Raw genomic sequence first — 19,496 nt, 5'->3', positions numbered from 1 at the left:
AACCAGTAAAATGGACATTTCCTCTAGTAGAATTTTCCTCCATGTTGATTTCAGGTTTTGAGGGTCCTAGGCTTGTCATTTGACATATGTGTGCAGTTTCTTGTTCTATATTCCGTGAAAGTAGGAGGAGCATCAAATCTGGGCTTTACTTAAAAGTAAATTGACTGATTTGGGACCAATTATTGAGTGCTGAGTAAAATTTCCACACAGATCTGTCTTGATCTATTTTATAAAGGAGAAGACAGCTCATGTTTTTTATCACCCCAGGGAAAAATAAATTCTTTAATTGCTTAGGAGATTCAAAATTGCATCCATGGCTGAGCACTGTCCAGCCTTTTGGCTTGTTTCTGGTAGGCCTGACTTAGGTAATGTGTCTTTATTTAATTTGGCATAACATTCTGTTGTTGCTGAACAAGAGGGAAGTCAGGTTTCCGATAAAAAAAATCATATTATATTCTGGGAATATTCAAATGTCAGTGAAAAAGAAGAAATGTAGGTGGTATTAACAGTAAAAATCTTCATGTTACACTCTTAAGAACTGCTATCACTCAATAAGCTAGCGGTGTCATGGAAAATTCATCGACCTTGGATTCATACAGAGCAGTATTCATATTCTATTACCAAGTCATGCAAATTCAAGCATATTTTTTAACTCTCCTAACCTCCATTTCTTCTTCTGTGCAGTGGTGTTCGTAACAAATGGGTGTTAATAATTATAACACTTACAACATGCCTCACGCATGGCAGGGGACGAAATATTAGTGCATGTTCTCTGCTTGGCAGATTCTCCTTTATAAAATAAAAGTTCTGTGACAATCTATAATAGTTAGATTCTCTTCAGACCCAGGATAGAATATAGGAGTGAAATAATTTCCTTTTATACCCATTTAGCTAACCAACTAATTACCAAAAGGACAGTGAGGTAGTGATTTTTTATACATAACAGAAGTATTATTATAACCTTGTAAAAGGTAGTATAGGTGTTAAGGCATGGAATTTGGACTTGGGCAATCCTGAGTTCATTTTGGGGTTGACTTTTCTAAGGTCAAACCTTGTATAAATTACTTAGTACACGCATGCCTCCATGATTTGGGAGAAAACTAGCACCCACATTGCTAAGTTGTCCATTCAGTTAAAAAAATGTACAGTTTTAAGCTCACAGCAGCAAGCTAATAGGACAGATACAAATCCTGACTTCACTGGGGTTAACATTTGAGTGGGAATGAACTGACACGTAAAGCAATGAATCTAAAAGACAAATTCAGATAACGCTAGCTTATGTGAAGAACACAAAACAGAATGATGGGATAGAGGATGACGTAGGAGCAATGCCCCACCCTGCTTCAGCTTGTCCTCCATGGACTGCACCCATTTTCTGACCAGTCCCAATGAGATGAACCAGGTACCTCAGTTGGAAATGCAGAAATCACCCATCTTCTGTGTTGATCACACTGGGAGTTGCAAACTGGAGCTGCTCCACAAAATAAAAGAGGACACGAACAAATGGAAGAACATTCCATGCTCATTAATAGGAAGAATCAATGTCGTGAATATGGCCATACTGCCCAAGGTAATTTATAGATTCAATGCCATCCCCATCAAGCTACCAATGACTTTCTTCACAGAATTGGAAAAAACTACTTTAAACTTCATATGGAACCAAAAAAGAGCCACATTGCCGAGACAATCCTAAGCAAAAAGAACAAAGATGGCGGCATGATGCTACCTGACTTCAAGCTACACTAAAAGGCTACAGTAACCAAAACAGCATGGTACTGGTACGAAAACAGATATATAGACTAATGGAACAGAACAGAGGCCTCAGAAAGAACACCACACATCTACAACCATCTGATCTTTGACAAGCCTTACAAAAACAAGAAATGGGGAAAGGATTCTCTATTTAATAAATGGTGCTGGGAAAACTGGCTAGCCATATATAGAAAGCTGAAACTGGATCTCTTCCTTACACTTTATACAAAAATTAATTCACGATGGATTAAAGACTTAAATGTTCGACCTAAAACCATAAAAACCCTAGAAAAAAACCTAGGCAATACCATTCAGGACATAGGCATAGGCAAGGACTTCATGACTAAAACACCAAAAGCAATGGCAACAAAAGCTAAAATAGACAAATAGGATCTAATTAAACTAAAGAACTTCTGCACAGCAAAAGAAACTACCATCAGAGTGAACAGGCAACCTACAGAATATGAGAAAATTTTTGCAATCTACCCATCTGACAAAGGGCTAATATCTAGAATCTACAAAGAACTTAAACAAATTTACAAGAAAGAATCAAACAACCCCATCAAAAAGTGGGGAAAGGATATGAACACTTTTAAAAAGAAGACATTTATGCAGCCAACAGACACATGAAAAACTGCTCATGATCACTGGTCATCAGATAAATGCAAAACAAAACCACAATAAGATACCATCTCACACCAGTTAGAATTGCAATCATTAAAAAGCCAGGAAACAACAGGTGCCGGAGGGGATGTGGAGAAAAAGGAATGCTTTTACACTGTTGGTGGGACTGTAAACTAGTCCAAATACTGTGGAAAACAGTGTAGCGATTCCTCAAGGATCTAGAACTAGAAATATCATTTGACCCAGCAATCCCACTACTGGGTATATACCCAAAGGATTATAAATCATGCTGCTATAAAGACACATACACACGTATGTTTATTGCAGCACTATTCACAATTGCAAAGACTTGGAACCAACCCAAATGTCCATCAATGATAGACTGGATAAAGAAAATATGGCACATATACACCATGGAGCCATAAAAAAGGATGCAACCATAAAAAAGGATGAGTTCATGTCCTTTGTAGCAACATGGATCAAGCTGGAAACCATCATTCTGAGCAAACTATCGCAAGGACAGAAAACCAAACACCACATGTTCTCACTCATAGGTGGGAATTGAACAATGAGAACACTTAGACACAGGACACAGGGCAGGGAACATCACACACCGGGGCCTGTCGTGAGGTGGGGGGATGGGGGATGGACAGCATTAGGAGAAATACCTAATGTAAATGATGAGTTAATGGGTGCAGCAAACCAACACTGCACATGTATACATATGTAACAAACCTGCACATTGTGCACATGTACCCTAGAACTTAATGCATAATAAAAAAAGAAAATATTTGTACACTATTTATTCAACAAAGGATTAGTACCCAGAATATATAAGAAATTCAAGTCAATAGCAAAAAAAAAAAAAAAAAATCCAGCTAAAAACTGAGCAAATGATCTGAGAGATATTTCTCAAAATAAGAAATACAAAAGAGCAACAAATATATGAAAAAATGCTCAACACCATTATTCACTAGAGAAACACAAATTAAAACCACGGTGAAGTATCCTGCCACCCCAGTTAGGATAACTATTATCCTAACAAACGCTGGCAAGAATGTGGAGACAAGGAACTCTTACACATTTTGGTGGGAATGTAAACTAGTACAGCCATTATGGAAAACAGTATGAAGGTTTCTAAAAAAACTACACATAGAACTACCATATGATCCAGCGATCCCACTACTTGGATTTATCCAAAGGAAAGGAAATCAGTATATGCAATGGATACCTGCACTCCCATGTTATTGCAATGCTATTCACAATAGCCAAGATATGGAATCAACACAAGGTCCAATGACAGATGAATGGATAAATAAAATGTGGTATATATACATAACGGAATACTATTCAGCCATAAAAAATGAAATCCTGTAATCTGCAGAACATGAATGAACCTAGATAAGCCAGGAACAGAAAATTATACACCTACCTGTTCTCACTCATGTTCAGAAGCTAAAAATGTTAATCTTAGAGAAATAAAGAGTAGAACAGAGGTTAACAGAAGCTGGGAAGGGTAGGGCAAAGAGGCAAATAGAGATTTGTTAAAAGATACAAAATTGGCCAGACGTGGTGGCTTACACCTGTAATCCCAGCACTTTGGGAGGCCAAGCTGGGCAGATCACCTGAGGTTGGGAGTAGGAGACCAGCATGACTAACACGGAGAAATCCCGTGTCTACTAAAAATGCAAAATTAGCTGGGTGTAGTGGTGAATGCCTGTAATCCCAGGTACTCAGGAGGCTGAGGTAGGAGAATCACTTGAACCTGGGAGGCGGAGATTGTGGTGAGCCGAGATCGTACCATTGCACTCCAGCCTGGGCAACAAAGAACGAAACTTTGTCTCAAAAAAAAAAAAAAAAAAAAAAAAAAAAAAAAAAAAAAAAGAGACACAAAATTACAGCCAGATAGGAAGAATAAATTCTAATGTTCTATGGCTCTCTAGGATGGCTACGGTTAACAATAATATATTATCTATTTTCAAATAGCTAGCAGAGAGGATACTGAATGTTTCCAATACAAATAAATAACAAATGTTTGAGATAATAGATATGCTAATTACCCCAATCTAATTGTATGTATCAAAACATCACCATGTAGCCCATATGTATGTAGAATTATTATATATCAATTAAAAATACATAAATAAAACTTTAAAAAACTTTTATCCACATGAATGTTCCCAAAGCAGTTACTCAATAACATTGGTTGAATATCTTGGGTGCTTGGGTACCAGAAAACAGGTATATCTTTGTTTTGTATCTGCTCTGGTTCTCAAAAATGGGGCTTCCTTCTGAAGCATTCAACGTAATGCTGTCAGATGATGAATTCTTCCAATTCAATTGTATTCTTTATGGCCCAGATCTTTCAAATACAGGCCACTGCTTAAAAACTTGGGTCAAATACTTATCCTTATTTAATAAGCCCTTTCCTATCCTATTTCTACTTCTTAGTCTTATGAGAAGAGTAGAAAGGGAAACAGAATTGGGAGGGAAAAGGAGGAGAGGAGAGAACAGAAAAGGAGATGAGAGAAGAGGGGAGGTTAAGGTAGGGAAGGAATGGGAAGGAAGAAATTTCCGTGGTCAAATAAACTAGGGGCACAACATATCCTGTGGTAACTTTTTGAAGATTGATAATACCCACCTCTAAGTTGGTGTTGGAGTGTCCCTGCAGCAGTAGGTAACATTGGCTCAGCACCCTCTTCCATTACTTCTGGAGAGTTTAATGCCTGCTCCAACCCTTTGGTGACCTCACAGGGGATTTATATTCTCATAGTCACTCTTGGCTCAGAGATTCTCATTCTCCTGAGTTGGTTCAGCTTTCTGAACATCCTGATCTTATTCTGCACAGCATTGAACAAAGTCTTTTGCTAGGATTCCTTGAGAAAATTACCCATGTTATTTGTACATATGGTACATTGCACAAATGGCCACAACCATTTCCCCCTCTCCCTGCATCTACCCCTGTTTGCAAAGCGATGTTGCAGCAATTTGCATCAAATGTGGAGACAATTTCCTCACTTTCTGAATCTGGGCTACACTTGTGACTTGCTTTAGTCAACCAAAGGCAGGAATGTTACAGTGTGACAGTTCAAGCTTAGGAATTCAGAGGCCTGCAGTGATGCTTCTCTCTCTTTTGGAGTCTTGCCAAAACCATGTGAATAAACAAGTCTGGTTTAGTCAGCTAGAGAATCAGAGACCATGTAATACAGAGATGTGCCATCCCAGTTGAAGTCATCTTAAACCAACCAGGCCCCAGCTGATCTAGAAGGTGACTGATGCATGAGCTAACTGGTAAATAAGCGCTTTGTGTATCACAGAATTTGTTTTTTTTGAGATGGAGTCTTGCTCTGTCCCCAGGCTGGAGTACAGTGGTGTGATTTTGGCTCTCTGCAACCTCCACCTCCCAGGTTCAATTGATTCTCCTGCCTCAGCCTCCCGAGTAGCTGGGATTACAGGTATCCACCACCACATCTGGCAAATTTTTATATTTTTAGTAGGGACGGGGTTTTACCATGTTGGTCAAGATGGTCTCCATCTCTTGATCTTGCGACGTGCCCACCTTGGCCTCCCAAAGTTCTGGGATTACAGGTGTGAGCCACAGCACCCGGCCATATGACAGATTTTCCTCAAGTTTTGGGGGAGACGAATTTTATACGTTGTCTTAACTTAAGAGCAAATGTTAGATGTTCCTGTTCTTAAAACTGTACCATGCTGCTTGTTCACCACCCCACACCCCTACCATCTCCTCATTCTCAGGAGGCAATCCTGCAACCTGCAACCCCTTTTTCTCCCAAAGTCCTTGCATCTTTGAATGCAGCATAATCCAGCCCTTCCCAATCCTTGTCACCAAATTCATGAAGGACTTCACTCTGCATATCCAAAGAGTCACTTCAGCACTCCCTTACATTTTGTCTCTCTATTCTGTCTCACCCTTCCTCCCTCACTGCAAGCTCCTTTCAGAGAAAGGGAGAAGCATATAAGCATGTATATGTTTATTGCTGATGGAAATTATGACAATTAGGGCACAATTAGATGTTTTATAGTTTAACACTACAGTTAGTTACATTTCTATTGAATGGATTAGTATTTTATAGTCTTTGAGAAGTCCTGCAAGAAGGACATGTGTTTTACTTTGATTGGGCCAACATCTCACAATCATTTGACCAAGAAATAAACCCATCTCCACCTATCCCCAGTATGTGTGTGTGTGAAACACTTTATTATTCTGCTAAACTACATTTTCTCAGAGTGTATTTTGCAAAATGCTGTCCATTCCAGTATGGTGTGATCCTCCCTTCCTCACCAGCACAAGCCCACCTCTGGCAAAGCTGCTAATTCCTCCAACAGACCATGTTCATTTATATCACATTTCAATCACTCCATGTGTGGAATGAATCTCTTCAAGATCCATCATAATTCCGACGAATTCCATTTAGTGTTTCTCCATGTTTCAGCCCATGCTGACCTCTTCTTTCTCTTGCTCTAACCTCTTGTATCTCCCCGAACAACTCCCAGTGAGACATTTTCCCACAGAGTAATACATGACTCTTCCTTTCTTTCTTTCTTCTTCTTTTTTTTTTTTTTTTTTAAAGAAACAGAGTCTTGCTCTGTCATCCAGGGTGGGGTGCAGTGGCGCCATCTTGGCTCACTGCAACCTCCGCCTCCCGGGTTCAAGCAATTCTCCTGCCTCAGCCTCCCGAGTAGCTGGGACTACAGGTGCATGCCACCATACCTGATTAATTTATGTATTTTAATAGAGACAGGGTCTCTATTAAATAAATAATTTTTTTGTGTTTTAATAGAGACAGGGTTTCACTATGTTGCCCAGGCTGGTCTCAAACTCCTGCACTTAGGCAACCTGCCTGCCTCAGCCGCCCAAAGTGCTAGGATTACAGGCATGAGCCGCCGCGCCTGGCTACACATGGCTCTTTCTAAGCACTATTGTTTCTTTCCATAATTCAAGGTAAAAACTAGATAATAATCTTTTCCAGGACAGGGACACTATTTTATGCTTCTTTTATGTATCCCACAGAGCAGATGCTTAGCCGATCCTAACAATCTACTTACTGAATTGAACTGATAATAGTGAGAATAATTATTTTATTGAGCACCTCAATGTGATTGGCTTTATACTAAGCACATAGTATATATTATCCTATTTCATTTTGAAAACAACATTATGAAATATTATCCTTATTTTACAAATGAGAAAATTAAAATTCAGAGAAATTTAAATAATTTACTATTAAATGGCCACATGGCCATTCAGACCAAGATTTGATTCCACAACCAGTGTACTTTAACCCCTATGACATATTGCCTTCTACTTACCTGTATACCTTTGTTAACCAAATTTTAAAGACATTTCATGCAGCCACAGATGTCTGCACTAAATGTACATACAACTTACTGAATTATCAGAATTTCAGGCTTGAGACTTTGCTTACTTTCCTCCCTGAATCACAACTGCAATTTTCTGTCATAGCAGCCATGCATAGAAGCAAGGTGGCTGTGAGATAAAAAGAGAAAGGAAAAATACCCTGACAGAATTAGAGTGATCATTAAAATCATTAAAAGAAGCATTGGGAGTTTATTATGAGCCATAGCAAGGAAGTTCACAGCCACAAGCTTAGCAGGCTAAGCTATACTTGCTATAATTATATTAGGGATGGTTATGGTTTGCACATTTATTGTATTATACTTTGAGATCATGCACAACATTTAAGGAAAGGTTTTTAGAAATGATATTAGTTTCAGTCTAAATCTAATTTTTGAAAAGTAAACAATGCACAATGTATCTAAACCACAGTTAAAAGTGAAAGTCTTTGCTTTGTATCTACCAACATATCTTTTTCAGAAACTTAAAAATCCAAACTCCCGGCCGGGCGCAGTGGCTCAAGCCTGTAATCCCAGCACTTTGGGAGGCCGAGACGGGCAGATCACGAGGTCAGGAGATCCAGACCATCCTGGCTAACACGGTGAAACCGCGTCCCTACTAAAAAATACAAAAACAAAAACTAGCCGGGCGAGGTGGCGGGCGCCGGTAGTCCCAGCTACTCGGGAGGCTGAGGCAGGAGAATGGCGTAAACCCAGGAGGCGGAGCTTACAGTGAGCTGAGATCCGGCCACTGCACTCCAGCCCGGGCGGGCGACAGAGCGAGACTCCGTCTCAAAAAAAAACAAAAAAACAAACAAACAAAAAATCCAAACTCCCACTACCTCCACCTCAAAAACTGATCTTGATTCAACTGTGGCTCTGACACTCGGCTCTTTAATTTGGTCTTTGCTGACAGCTGACTTCAATTTTTGCCTGTTTATGGAAGTAAATTAAAAGAACACACTGTCTGTGATCCAGTGGCTCTTTGTGGTACAGTCCTAGTCAGTCCCCAAATCAAAACCCAGAGGGTTGTCAGGAGGACTAATCCTTATGTAAATATGATTGCATTTGTAGGGTAGAGCATAGGGAAGCTCCGAGGGAAGTATGTCACTTTCCCAGGTACTTCATGGACCAATGTCTTTGTTATTTCAGTTTCTAAGTAATGAGTTTAGAACAATTCAGATGAGATTCAGAAGCTTCAGATGGCTGATGCTTGGGCGGTGGGTTTATGTAAACATAAGAGTCTGTATTATTTACCGATTGCACGAGGGTGCCCCTGGTGTCAGCACTTGCTGGAGGTACGTGGGGGACAAATACCTGAAAAGAAGCCTCCAACAAACTTTAACTCATAAAACTTCCCTCAAATTCAAGAATGTTTGGTAAAAGATGGGATTAAATCTCATGAAAGGAGACTTGATTTTATGTGCATATAAACGGATGGTATTGCATACACTGTTTCTAGGTTTCCTAAGCAAATGAGCAAAACCAAAAATAGAATTTTACTGACTGTGGAAGGCCCTTATTAAAGATATGTGACTTCTTATATGTTCCTGAAATCTTCAAATCTAGGAAGCACCAGGTCATAGTGACTGTCTCTTCTCCCTGAGATACTGTCTTTTTGAAAATACAAGCATATCTCATTTTGTTGTGCTTCACTTTATTGCACTTTGCAGATGTTGTGTTTTTACAAATTCAAGGTTTGTGGTAAGTTTGCATTGAGCACATCTATTAGCACCATTTTTCCAACAGTATATTTTCCAACAGCTTACTTCATGTCTTTGTGTCACTTTTTGGGTAATTCTTGCAGTATTTCAGATTTTTCATTATTATTATATCTGTTATGGTGATCTGTGATTAATAATATTTGATATTACTATTGTAATTATTTTCAGACACTATGAACGATGACCACATAAAATGATGAATTCAATCAATACATGCTGTGTGTGTTCTTTTCTTTTTTGAGATGGAATCTTACTCTGTCACCTAGGCTGGAGTACAGTGGTGCAGTCTTGGCTCACTGCAACCTTTGCCTCCTGGGGTTGAAGCAATTCTGGTGCCTCAGCCTCCCAAGTAGCTGAGATTGTAGGAACCCACCACCATGTCTGGCTAATTTTTGTATTTTTAGTAGAGATGGGGTTTTGCCATGTGGGCCAGGCTGGCCTCAAACTCCTGACCTCAGGTGATCCGCCTGCCTCGGCCTCCCAAAGTGCTGGAATTACAGGCATGAGCCACTGCACTCAGATGATGTGTGTGTTCTGACTGCTCTACCGAAAAGCCGTTCCCTCATCTTTCTGCCTCTCTTGAGGCCTCTCTATTCTTTGAGACACAACAATATTAAAATTAGGCCAGTTAGTCCATACTGCCCAAAGTAATTCATAGATGCAATGCTATTCCGAACAAACTACCATTGACATTCTTGACAGAATTGGAAAAAACTACTTTAAATTTCATATGGACCCCAAAAAGAGCCCACATAGCCAGGGCAATCCTAAGCAAAAAGAACAAAACTGGAGGCATCATGCTACCTGACTTCAAACTACACCACAAGGTTACAGTAATCAAAATGCCAAAAAAAAGAAAAAAGAAAAAAAGTACTGGTACCAAAACACATATATAGACCCATGGAACAACAGAATAGAGACCTCAGAAATAATACCATACATCTACAACTATCTGATCTTTGACAAACCTGACAAAAACAAGAAATGGGGAAAGATTCCCTATTTAATAAATGGTGAGGGGAAACTGGCTAGCCATATGCAGGAAACTGAAACTGGACCCCTTCCTTATACCTTATACAAAAATTAACTCAAGATGGATTAAAGACTTAAATGTAAAACCCAAAACCATAACAACCCTAGAAGAAAACCTAGGCAGTACCATTCAGGACATAGGCATGGGCAAAAATTTCCTGACAAAAACATCAAAAGCCATTGCAATGAAAGCCAAAATAGACAAATGGGATCTAATTAAACTAAAGAACTTCTGCACAGAAAAGAAATTATCATCAGAGTGAACAGGCAACCTACAGAGTTGTAGAAAATTTTTGCAATCTACCCATCTGACAAAGGGCTAATATCCAGAATCTACAAGGAGCTTAAACAAATTTACAAGAAAAAAAACTACCCCATCAAAAAGTGGGCAAAGGATATGGACAGACACTTCTCAAAAGAAGACATTTATGTGGCCAACAAACATATGAAAAAAAGCTTAACATCATTTATCATTAGAGAAATGCAAATCAAAACCATTATGAGATACCATCTCACTCCAGGCAGAATGGTGATTATTAAAAAGTCAAGAAACAATAGATGCTGGTGAGGCTGTGGAGAAATAGGAACGCTTTTACACTGTTGGTGGGAATGTAAATTAGTTCCACCATGTGGAAAACAGTGTGGTGATTCCTCAAGGATCTAGAACCAGAAATACCATTTGACTCAGCAATCTCATTATCGGATATATACCCAAAGGAATATAAATCATTCTACTATAAAGACACATGCACACGTATGTTTACTACAGCACTATTTACAACAGCAAAGACATGGAACCAACACATATACCCATCAATGATAGACTTGGTACACATACACTGTGGAATACTATGCAGCCATAGAAAAGAATGTGATCATATCCTTTGCAGGGACATGGGTGAAGCTGGAAGCCATCATCCTCGGCAAAGTAACTCAGGAACAGCAAACCAAATACCTCATGTTCTCACTCGTAAGTAGGAGTTGAACAATGAGAACATATGGACACAGGAAGGGGAACAACACACACCAGGTCCTGTTTGGGGACGAGGGGAGGGAACCTAGATGACAGGTTAATAGGTGCAACAAACCACCACGGCACCTGTATATGTATGTAACAAACCTACACATTCTGCATAGGTATCCCAGAACTTAAATTTTTTTAAAAAAAGAAAAAATAATAACAACTAGATATTTGGATGTTAAGCCAACTTTTATGATGTGGATAAAGTGTATTATTATTATTATTTTTCAGACAGAGTCTCACTTTGTCACCAGGCTGGAGTGCAGTGGCATTATCTTGGCTCACTGCAACCTCCACCTCCTGGGTTGAAGCGATTCTCCTGCCTCACCCTCCCAAGTGGCTGGGACTACAGGCATGCGCCACCACACCCAGCTAATTTTTGTATTTTTAGTAGAGACAGGGTTTCAGCATATTGGCCAGGATGGTCTTGAACTCCTGACCTCGTGATCTGCCCACCTTGGCCTTCTAAAGTGCTCGGATTACAGGCGTGAAACACTGAACCTCGCCTATTCTTTTAATATACTGTTGGCTTTTATTAATAATTTTTCCAGATTTTATATTACTATTCAAAACACCAATGTACACTCTTCTCTCTTTATTCAATTTTATATTCTAAATAATGATATAATGATGATATAAGGATAATATAATGATATAGTTATGTTATTCTGTCTTTGTAAATTCAAAGACTTTACTTATTTGCTTATATTCAATAAGATTTGCTTTTGAAATTAAAAATAAATGAATAAAATACAAAATATAAAATAAACTTAGTCCATTTAGTAACCCTACAATGAATGGCTTCTAAATGTATTCAAGTGAAAGGAAGAGTCACACTTATCTCACTTTAAATAAAAAACCAGACAATCATTAAGCTTAGTGAGGAAGGCATGAGGAAAGCTGAAAAAGATCAAAAGGTAAGTCTCTTGTGCCACACTCACAGTTAGCCAAGTTGTGAATACAAAGGAAAATTTCTTGAAGGACATTTCTTGTAAGTGCTATTCCAGTAAACAGACAAATGATAAGAAAGTGAAACAGCCCTGTTGCTGATAATGGAGAAAGTTTTAGAGGTCTGGATAGAAGATCAAGTCAGTCAGAACATTCCCTTAAGCCAAAGTCTAATCCAGAGCAAGACCCTAACTCTCTTGAAGGCTGAGAGAGGTGAGTAAGCTTTAGAAGGAATGTTTGCAACTAGCAGAGGTTGGTTCATGAGATTTAAGGAAACAAACAGTTTTCTTAACATAAAAGCGCAAGATAAAGCAGAAAGTACTGATGGAGAAGATGCAGCAAGTTTCCAGCATATCTAGCTAAGATAATTGATAAAGGTGGCTATATTAAGCAACAGGTTTTCAGCATAGATGAAAAGCCTTCAGTTGGAAAAAGATGCCATCTAGGACTTTAATAGAGAGAAGTCAATGCCTGCCTTCAAAGCTTCAAAGGACAGACTCACTCTGTTGTTAGGGGCTAATATAGCTGATGACTTTAAGTTAAAACCAATGCTCATTTACGATTCTGAAAGCCCTAGGGTTCTTAGGAATTATGCTACATTTCCTCTACCTGTGCTCTATAAACGGAACAAAAAAGCCTGGGTAATAGCACATCTATTTATAGCATGGTTTACTGAATATTTTCAGCCCATTGTCAGTTGTTTTCACACTTAGAATAGAACACTCATTCTACAGCCCATGGATCAAGGAGGAATTTCAAATTTCAAGTCTTATATTTAAAAATATATTTCATAAGGCTGTTACTGTCATAGAACTTTGAGGTGTTTCTAACTCAGTGAAGGAAGTGACATCACATGTGGTAGAAACAGTAAGAGAACTAGAATTAGAAGTGAAGTCTAAAGATGTGACTGCATTGCTGCAATCTCATTAGAAAACTTTGATGGATGACAAGTTGCTTCTTATGGATGAACAACAACAACAAAAGAAAAGCATTTCTTGAGATGAAACCATCTCCTGGTGAAGATGCTGTGAACACTGTTGAAATGACAACAAATGATTTAGAATATTGTATAAACGTAGTTGATAAAGCAGCAGCAGGGTTTGAAATGATTGACTCTAATTTTGAAAGAAGTTCCACTGTGGGTAAAACACTATTAAACAGCATTGCATGTTATGAAGAAATCTTTCATGAAAGAGACAATGTGGCAAACTTCATTGTATCTTATTTTATGAAATTGTCACAGCCACTCAATCTTCAGAAACCACTTCATTGATCAGTTAGTAGCTGTCAACACTGAGGTAAGACCAGTAGAAAAGATTATAACTAGCTGAAGGCTTAGATAAGTATTAGCATTTTTAGCAATAAAATATTTTTAAATGAAGGTACCTACATTTTTTAGACACAGTACTATTGCATATTTAATAGACTACAGCATTTTGTAAACATAACTTTTATATGCACTGGGAAACCAAAATATTTGTGTGACTCACATTATTGTGATATTCACTATATTGCAATGGTCTAGAAGGTCTCAGGAGATACTGTGGGTCTGGTTCCAGACCACCACAATAAAGCAAAACACAATAAAATGAAGTTTGCCTGTATCTTCTGGGACTTAGTTCCCACGGATTCAAGGCAGATAGGAGAGCATAACCAAAGGTCCTGAGCCAGGGAGGAGGAACTGAAATGAGGTTGTTGAGTTTGAAACAGATGAGTGCAGATGAGAGTGCAGGAGCTGAGATGGTAAGGTTGGCAGCGGTCGGGTGTAAAGCTACAGAAAGACTTTAGAGGCTGTTTTAAGTACAATGGAAAGTGCTATGGAAGGATTTTCAGCAGATCACTCTGGTTGTTCTGTGGAATAGAAGGAAGCAATGGGATTGAGGGAAAACATCTAAAGAAGATTTTTTAGTCATCCTGGGAAGGAATAAGGGGGGCTTAGTCTAGGGTGGCCAGTGTTAACAGAGATGTCAAAATGAATTCAACTATATTTTAAAGTTTCTATATGATAGGTTTATACTAGAATGGAAAGATAAAATGATAAAGGACATTGTATGTGTGAATTTTCATTTTCAGGAAACTTGGTGTCTATTAGAAAAATTTATAAACAGAAACTTGTACTAGAGAATGATAAATGTTAACAAAACATCAAACACAGGACACTTTGGAAAGCATGTAGGATAGTAAACCAAGCCATAGGAAAACCTCACGTAAAAATAAAGTGTTGGTAACTAATTATCAGCTATTTGTTGAGAAAGCAATTATGTGACTGAAGTTGCGGCACTGTATTAGAGAACTTCACATTTATTTCTACAGTCCATATTTCTGAATTTATTGATGAAGAAACTAGAGTTTTGAAAGATTAAGGGTCTTGACTAACAACATACAGATGGGTGATCAGAAAATCAAACATGTAGTCATTAATGAGTTATGTTCCTGGTGATAAATAAGAAACATGGTTCTTCTGTTCATCAAGCTTTCCTAATTAAGATAGAGGGATTGACAGTGACTATGAAGTTTCTTGATTGAGCACCTGAGTGGATGGAATTGTCATTGATTAAACTAATGAACAGTGTGGGAAGAACAAGTTTTGGGGTGTAGGAAGGGCACAGGAAGAATGGAATGGATTCAATTTGGAAGTGCCAGTAACATTTTCAAGTGATGATATTAGCAAGGAGAATCATTATAATAAAAGGCCAGTCTCCATCTAATAAAACTAGTTTAGTGACATCATCTCACGTTAATTCCTGGTACAAATTAGAGCTAGAGACAATTTGCTTCCAGATAAAATAGTTTTTTTAAATAGGGATATTATCATAGAAAGATATATTTACATTCTTACATGTGCTAACTGCTCTCAAGTGAAACAGGCATGGTGTACTATCTCCTGGGAGCATAAAGAAAAAAATATTCATTTGTTTCTTTTCTTGTTTTGATTAATCTTATAAATCTGAGCAGCAGACATTGTATAGTGTTTTAATCACCTATGAAGAGAGAAACATGCATAGCAGAATTTATTCAGAAAAAAAATTATACTTTCTTCTGGGATTGTTCTAGGTACTAGAATTGTTTAAAAATACATATCTTGAGTCTGCTCAGTTCTATTCTCAGTCCACCTCATTCAATATTCATGGAATGTTTTCCTGGGGGAGGATGTGACAGTGACAGATTAGAGAGAAGAGGGACACCAATCCACAACAGGATAGATACATCCATCCCAGGAAATACATTTCTCAATGTATAATTAATTGGTTCAGTATAAGTTTGATTAAGTAAAAGAGTCTGGCAATCTGAAACATACAGGCAGAATCTCTGCATTTAAATTTTAACTTCCCTCAGAGTGAGGCAAGTCACAAGAAAACAAATTCACAGCAGAGATTTGTCAAGTGAACACATACATAAACCAATACAGCTACCACCAACATGACAACAATTTTTTGATATGTTTTGGAGCTAGCATAATTTAAGTTTCCCTTGATTAAAAGCATCAGGTTAAATATTCCTCATATACAAATAAGGGGGAGTGGCCCTCTGGAGAGGACGGAACTTTCACTGTGTCACCCTGCTTTATTCCAATTGGAAGAAATGGCTAAGTGGCAGGAAGAGGAGAGGCTCTACTGACTAGAAGGAAAAACAGGGGTCACGCATGAGCACACCTTCCAGGTGCATTTGGCCATATGAAGAGAGTTTGATTAAAAATTAGAACTTGAAGAGAAGGGGCTACTTTTGAAGGTGTTTCTTTATCTTTGTGACCTTTCTGTGGAAAAAAACGGATGACTCAAATTGAAGAGAACTGTGATTGGGCAAACTGGGCAGGAGGTGGGCAAGGGGCCGTGGGGAGGGCTGGAAGTTACCGCACTTGATTATCTTCTTTGATGTTTGCAGTAAACATATCAATCATATCTCAGAAAGGGTTTGGGTCCAACACTCTGAAACGCATCTGGTTATCATTCCCAAGGGAAATTAGCCCATGCCATGCCATTATCCTGTCAAGAAATCAAAGGCCCTCTTCCCGCATCAGGGGCTGTGGTTTGTCTTTGTTTGTCCATTTCTTTGTGACCCTCACCTGTGATTGGCTCACAGTTGCCTGAATGTACAGCTATCACCACACAGTCATGTTCTAGAGGCTGGTTGGCTATATCCACTTCTCATTTTGCAGGGCTAGCCTCTCTACATATATTTTGTGCTAACTTGGGAATTTAATAATAATTTATAACATTGTTTATAGGGAGATATATGCTCTAGTTTCCAAGTCATCAACTTGAAATTATATTTCTACCACCCAGCTTATGTGTGAATCAGCCACCTTTCTACCTACTTAGCCTAGCTTCCTATCTCTTCTTCATCAACAATACAGCACTCCAGTGAGAGAAGGAATGTGGATATTAAATAAGATGACATGAAGTAGCATAAAGATATCTTTCAATGACTCTTAGGGCTGGAAGTTATAATAAAGTCATATAGTAAAATTCTTTCATGTTATATTTGGTCAATTGTGGCCCAGGAACTCATAATTGGAATGATCATGTAATTTATTGTCCAATATGAATTTTTTTAGAGTGCTGGAGCTACAGATATAAAATGGGACAACATTGGGTGCACTGAAACACATATCTCATTCATAATCAGATTTGTGCAATGTGGTGAGTTAATGACAGAGGTAATATTGTAAACCTGAGAATACTGAAAGAGTTTGTCCTTACAGTACACTGAATAAAAAGAAATATGATTCATGCAACTTAGAGAGATTTTTCATTAATAAGTTTTTCTATAATCCTGCATTAACACTACATAAAACATATTTTCCATGTAAATTTGGTTTTATACTAAAGTTAATTTTCAAAACATCTTTGTTGCTATTTAATGATAAAATTCATGTTGATAATTATAACATTTATAAAGTTTTATTAAATTAAAATATAGAAAATATACTCTTCCATATTTTGAGTAGTTATGAGAACCAAATGAACCTGAAAATTCTTGACAAAGTATATACCTATACCAAAACCAAGTATCAATAACTTCTTATAAGATATAAAATAAAAATCAGTAAAATCAAAGAAAAATATCATAAAAGAACATCTAGTAAGTCACAACCATAGAGCTTTCAAAATTATTCATTTCATGAGAAAATACGTTAAAACATGGTAAAGCAAAAATAAAGTGGTGAAGCAAATTTATTTTAGAGAATGCCTTTGTTGACAGATCCAAGCATAGACATTGACTGATTCTAAATTATCATGATTGCAGTCATGTAAATTTTAAGCTATCTCATAGTTGCAATAAGTCACCTTGAAAGTAAGTTTGAAGTGACCTAAGTAGTAAGTAGTGAAAACTGGAAGAATAAGGATACCAGGATCATAGTCCAACTTCTTGGGATTCCCCTTCTTAGACACAAACCATCATCTCTTAGTAATTAGAGCTAAGCATTATTTTCCCTTCTTTTAAAGTATCTGGCAGCTGACCTGGTGGCCAACTGAAAATAAATATTTCCATTACCTTATTCAAAAGACAATGCCTTACATTAGAGCTCATTACAAAGAAGAAATCACTTACTGCAACATGAGATGCAAACGTGGTACTTGGCCAAGTAAGTGAATTATAAAAAAGATTGTGGGTTTACCTGTTATGATTTTAATACGTGTCCCCTCCCAAACTCGTGTTGAAGTTTAGTTGCCATTGTAACTGTATTAGGAGGTGGGACGTTTAGGAAGTGGTAAGGTCATGAGTTCTCCACCCTCATGGGTGGGATTGGTGACATTATAAAAGGGTGAGCTTGGCCCCCTCTTGTTTTCCCTCCCCCTCTCTTGGCCTTTTCCTCTGCCTCTCTTTTTCTGTCTCTCCACTTCTAACTTTCTGCCACATGATGACACAGCAAGAAGGCCCTCTTCAGATGCCAGTACCTTGATGTTGGACTTCCCAGCCTATACAGCTTTGAGCCAATAAATTCTGCTGATTATAAATGATCCAGTCCCAGGAATACTGTTATAGGATTAAAACAAACTAAGACATTATCTTAAATCAACATGCAAAAACAGTCTCTTGAAGATCAAAGCACCTTACAGATTCCTAGCAACATAATTATTTCTCCATAATAATTAGGTTGCTACACAGATCCAGGATGTTTGATATTTGGATAGGAACTATAACTCTCACATTTTTACTATCACCGTTTAAATACCAACTTACAAAAAAAGTTATGGACTTGCTAAGGGGGAAAAAAAGAACTGCTCCACCAAGTTAAAAGGTCAAAGTTTTATATGAGTATCCCTTGAAAGTGAAATATTCATAAGAATTATTTGGGAACTCTGCCAGTTTTCTGGACCTCACCCACAGATATTCTATTCTAGGAATCAGCACTTTTGAGAAGTACTGCTGAATACAGAAATAGGAAAATGCTTAGCCTGGAAAGTTTACCTGTCTGCTCCAAACAATATTTGCCAACAGGTTTTCTTCTGAGATTGTATACATTATAACAGATTTTAAAACATATTTTGTTACTTCAGGGTAAAATATTTTAAAAGGTTATTTTATTAGGTATTAATATCTCCATGACTATTTTGTTATACAATTGGAAATGTGTGTGTATATATGTGTGTGTCAGCAAGCAGAAAAGTTTGGATACACTTGTTAATCTTTTTAAAAAAGCAAATCTCTGGTAAAAGTTGAGTTGTATGTAGAAGAGTAGTTGTTTAGGTATTCTATCCTTAAACATATTCCTTTTCCATGGACTTCAAAAATATGCTTTCTCCTTTAAAAATGAAAATAAATCATTTGGTTTTCTTTAAACCATATAAATCTCTCCTTGTTAGAAAAAAAAAAATTGAAAAGGATCATGAAAAACAATTGAATATAATCTCAAATAATTTTGACTTTTAAAAAAGAAATCAAAATTGATATAAGAATGAAAAATAATTTTGGAAGTTTTGGGGGAAAGTCCTAGGAACTGGAATTGTTTAGTCTAGAGAAGGGATTGTTAGGGAATATTTTAATAAAATTTTTATAATAAGACTAAAGCAGGT

This window comes from Trachypithecus francoisi, unplaced genomic scaffold (assembly GCF_009764315.1).
Source record: "Trachypithecus francoisi isolate TF-2019V2 unplaced genomic scaffold, Tfra_2.0 Lachesis_group7, whole genome shotgun sequence".
In the NCBI taxonomy this organism is placed as follows: domain Eukaryota; kingdom Metazoa; phylum Chordata; class Mammalia; order Primates; family Cercopithecidae; genus Trachypithecus; species Trachypithecus francoisi.
The sequence above is the reverse complement of the archived record's forward strand: the minus strand, read 5'-3'. Positions refer to the sequence as shown.